We start from the raw sequence: 5,220 nt of genomic DNA, 5'->3' as shown, positions 1-5,220 counted from the left end.
AAAGTTTAACAAGTAGAGTGATCAGTATTGAAATATAGACAGTGTTAATCATTAAGTTCCTGGGATGTGTCTTTGTCTGTAACCATTGATGAACATTGTGTTAAGCATACCTTGGAATTACTGTACTGTATTATTAAGAACCTACTGTTACTGTGAATTTCTAGAACAAATATGCTAATGTTGAAAGGAAAAACTAATTCTCTATTGACTTGATTGATCATCTTTAAATTAATTGCAAAGATTTTTAAATTAATTAACAGGAGGAAAGATAAGGTTTATTTACACATGCATGAGGGAGTTGCCTAGCAAAAAGGAAGGTTTATTGATACCAACTTAACAGAAGGAGGAGGAAAGCTAGGATTTCAATGAGACAGTATGGAAGCTCTGTTGGGCATTTTGATGATCATGGGAATGCGCAATCTGTCTCCATGGCAGCTGAAGTCTCAAGAAACTCTTTGTGTGGGAAATTAATGATAGGTATACTTTCAGGAGGCTCTGAATTAGTTAGATAATTCAGGGATAATTCAGATAATATTTTTACCCTTTGTTCAGTTTCCTTATATTCCTCCTATAAGTGATATCATTTGATATTTTTTAGGTAATTTCCTTATCTCAGCTATTGTAAGTAGTGCTGCAATGAACATAGCAGTGCAGGTTTCCTTTTGAATTAATGTTTTTGTGTCCTTTGTGCAGATCACAGATGTGGAATTGCTAGGAAAGCACATTTTTAGAAAAGTAATAGAAAGAGAGACAATGAAGGACCCTTTCAAATATTAAATAAATATTTGCTTAGTAAATAATTATTTTTGCTTAGTTTTTTTTTTACTGCTCAGAAAATCAATATAGTGAGAATTAAATTATTTTCTTTACTACCTTAAATAATAGTTTAGAGAGATTTTCTTTTTTTTAAGTTATTTATACAAATAACTTTATTTTATTTTAAATGTACAGAGAGTACAAATGTGGATTGAGGAAATTACTGGAGTCCAGAAGAGAAAAGGTTACAAAAGATAGAGAGCAAATATTCAGATGGAAAGCATGAGGATCCTTTCATCCTTTCTTAACGAATAAGCACATTTTATACAAATGAGAGGCTTGTAACAAAAAATTTTAAAATTCAAGAACAGTCATAGTAATGAGTTATAATAAAGGACAAGAGGAGTCTTGCAAGCTTCCCTCTCATCCAATACTCACTGAAGTCATTTTTTAGGGGGACATTTAGTGCTCACTAACCATTGGACATTCTTTGCAATCTCTTCAGATTTTACAGTTTCTGGTAAAGGCTCAATCTCTTTCTTCATCTGATCCTCTGGCATAGATTTTTCGTCAGACAATTTGCTGCACAAATTTGGCTGCAAATTTTTGTATAAGGCCTACGAATAAAGCATCCACACATTGGTTATTCTTGGCTTTTGGGTTGAATTTACCTTGCTCTTCTTAATCTCTGAAGTGCCACCAATACCATTTGGAAGGTTGATATTGGCAGTATGACCCAGCTTCAGCAAAATCTGATTGAATGCTGTGCACTGCAGTGAGCACTCTGAAGTTTATAACTGACACTAAGACTGGTGCCTGACAGATCTCTCCAGCAATTATGGAAGAATCAACTAGTGGGATAACTTGGATAGAGGACTGCCGCTGTGACTTCCAAACAATAAAAAGAATGGGTTCTTGAGCATGTAAAAGGAAGTATTCCATGTCTGCCATCTGATTATATGCTCTGTTAGCCTCCGTATTTTGACAACTTCATTACATGTCCTGTTATAAAAGGAAGATTACTTCTTTCTGAAAAGTAATCCAGGACATTTCTACTGTTCAAAACAAGGAAATAGGAAACTATCAATCCAAGAGATTCTCAGCAGATTATCTCACATATCCACTGATGCCATAATTCCAAAACATTCGCCAGGATTTTCTTTTTGAAACAACTTTTGGAAAAACATCTATAAATCCACCAGATTTGCTCAAACCAATTACTTAACAAATATTACTTCAAATTTATATCATTTTAATTATCAAACTGTACATCTTAAAGGATAAATTTTATGGTATATAAATTATGCATCAAGAATCTTATTTTTTATTACATAATGGGATTTATTCTTAGCATGCCCTTCCCTCCTTCACTCTCAAAAGTGTCCTGGCTTGAATAGTAAATTATCTGTTCATAACAGAAATCTTAAAAGAGTTACCTAAACTTAGTGTCTGCCACTTCCCATGTTTCGTTTACTTTTCAATTCCCTTCAGTTGGATTCTCAGCTCGATCAGTCCACTGAAGTCATTTATCTCAAGACACCACTTACACTCATTTTATCAATTTCATCCTCTGCTGTCATTTCACTCAACTTCTCTCCAGCATTCAACACAGTTAAACAAATATTGCCTTATATTGGCTTCCATGACACCATAGGATTCTGGTTTTCCTCTCATCCATCTGCCTACTCTTTCCCACTGTCTTTTGCTCATTCTTCCTCCTGGACTCTAAATTTTGGAATTATTACTATGTCTTCTCTATTGCCATTCTTTCCCTGTTCCATGGCTTAAAAAAACATATAGCTTAAAACACCATACAGACAACTAGAAAACACATACCTGGTCTAGACTTTCTCCTGAGCTCAGAATTGCCTACCCAACTGCCTACTATGCCTCCCCAATAAAGTCCCTCCTACCTTCATATTGCAACAATACTAAAAAACAAATAAACAAACAAAAAACATAAAATGATTGACTACGAAACCCTGTCCGATCTGCCCTCCCTGCTACATCTCTGAGTTTATCCCTTGCTCTGATTGCTTCTCCCACACTGATGTTCTTTTCTTCCCTGGAGCATGCACAGTTCTTCTCTACCATGGACTATCAAAGAATGCCCAGGACCATCAGAAGCTAAAAGATATATATGAATACATTTTCATCAGACCAAGAGTCCAGAAAAAACCAAGCCTGCCAGCACACCTTGACTTTAGATTTCTGGTCTCTGAAGATGAGAGAATAAATTTTTGTGGTTTTTAAATCTCCCAACTTGTGGCATTTTATACAGAAGCCCTAGAAAATTATTACACCCTCTAGCATAACCCTGTCTTACTATTTTTGTAGTACTTCTCAGTATTGATACTGATAGTATCTGATAGGGAGGCTCCATGAGGAAGCTTATTTGTCATATTAAACCCTGGGTATCAACAACTAACTGGAAGCAGTAGCTACATGTTGGAGAAACTCAACAAATATTTGTCAAATGAATGAATATTGTTTTAATAATTACCTCCTCGAAATGACTTTCTCTTTCTCTTTGATTTGACTGTAGCTTTTTGTTAGATGGAACATAGCTGTATTATTTACCATATTATGCCCACCATAGTCAATATCAGTCCCATGGTACAGATGCAATGACTATGTTTGGGGCGTCCACTTGGTTTGGGGCAATTCTCTAAACACAGCTCATTTACTCTTTCATTTTAATTAATTAATTTATTTTTAATTGAGGTAGTATTTGGATACCCCTACCCACCACTGTATTCCAGTCACAGCTCATTTACTCTTAGAATAATACCTCCAATTTATATTATATGTCTCTATATGTTATGTTATCTGTATTTGTGTGTATTATATATTTTTAAATGTATATGTGTGTATTATAATCTTTCTATAAAAAAGGAAAGTGAAAGTAAGAACAACAATTGGTGAGATCACTAAGTTAATAACTGATCATGTCAGAATTTAAACCCAAGATTCTCTGATTTTAAATACCAAGTCTGTTCAGTTGATCTAGTCTTCTTAGTCTCTGTGCAAAATAAAAATTAAATTAAAAAAAGTTTAATTAATGTTTTTAAAATAATGTCCCTCATTCAACTCCAAATGCCCACTGTTTTACAAAGAGGCCATTTTCCCCTGTCTTAAAACAAAGAGAAGTTTTTTCAGTGTCATTGGTAAACTCATATTAAATCACATCTGTCACCTATACTTCAGAAGAGTGGATTTGTCAGATGATACAGAACATAAATCTCTGGAGGCTGGAGTGATTACTAATTCAGCAGCTTTCAAAACTTGGTATGTAAAAGAACATGGGGGTAAGGGAGGGAGTGCTGTTCAGATTGCAGAATCCACTACTCAGCTATAAAAAAAAAAAGATGAAATCTTGCCATTTGCAACAATATGGATGGAACCAGGGGGGATTATGCTAAGTGAAATAAGTCAGAAGGAGAAAGACAAACACTGGATGATTTCACTCATATGTGGACTATAGAGAAACAAAGCAAAGAAACAGACAAAATTAAACCAAACTACTCCTAGAAATCTGACTGCAAAACTGAGGCTACTAGAGGGGAAGAAAAAGGATTGGGGAGGAAAGGACAGAGGGACCCTGGAACTGTGGCAGAGGATAATTGATGCTCTGGTGGTGGGTATGTTGTGGTAACATTCCTGCAGAAGTGTCAACCTATGCCCCTAAATCATAAACAGTGTCATAACCAACGTTACCTCAATGAAAAATAATTTAATTTTAAAAACGCAGATTCCGGGCACCACTCACTACATTTGGATTCAATAGATCAGTTTACCTACTAGGAAATTGCTTTCTTAACCATCAGTGGCAAGCGTATCATTGCAAGTTGGTGGTGGTTACACCACCTTTAAGGAACCGTAAGAACAACATCAAAAAGAATAAGGGGTACAGCAAGAAGGGCCAGAAGTGCCAAAGTCAACCTCTGCTGACAACCTGGCTGTGCTAAGGACTAGTCTTGTGGGGAGGTGTAATTAGTGTGGGTAAAGGGATTTTGTATCTTTGGGTGGAAAATCATCTCTGTGTGCCAAATATCAATATTGTGTTTCATCTGAGATTCTCTGTTCGCTTTCCTCTGCCACACCTTTCAAACTGTGGTGATGGGAACAATAGCAAGTCTTTGTTTTTTGGTTCCATCAGAACTATTTTCATAGATCTCCTTAAAATCAAGTATTCATTGTTATCCAAATTTAAATTTATTAGTGTGATGAGACAGGAAAAAAGCAAGGGCAGAGATTTACTCTTTGACCTTTCTTCATGATTGTCCTTTACTTTCTCACTTCAGAAATTTCCCTTAATATGACATATTTTTGTGAAGTAGCTGAAAACACCCCTCCTTTGGTCTAAATCAATGTAAGTCCCATACAAGTGAAAAGTGGGAACTAGAAATAATCTCATTATCAAGACATCCCCATTTTATAAATGAGTGAAGTAAATCAAAGAAT

The 5,220-nt window shown here is 35.3% G+C and overlaps 1 pseudogene; it reads right to left on the bottom strand.

The window, feature by feature from the left end:
- Positions 1-1,190: 1,190 nt before the first annotated feature.
- LOC119250983 (mediator of RNA polymerase II transcription subunit 6-like) lies at positions 1,191-1,889 on the bottom strand (annotated as a pseudogene).
- Between the last annotated feature and the right edge of the window lie 3,331 nt (positions 1,890-5,220).

This window comes from Talpa occidentalis, unplaced genomic scaffold, assembly GCF_014898055.3.
Source record: "Talpa occidentalis isolate TD23 unplaced genomic scaffold, MPIMG_talOcc4v2.1 talOcc4.1903, whole genome shotgun sequence".
NCBI classification, from domain to species: domain Eukaryota; kingdom Metazoa; phylum Chordata; class Mammalia; order Eulipotyphla; family Talpidae; genus Talpa; species Talpa occidentalis.
Note: the sequence above shows the minus strand (reverse complement) of the source record. Positions and strands in the feature narration are given on the sequence as shown.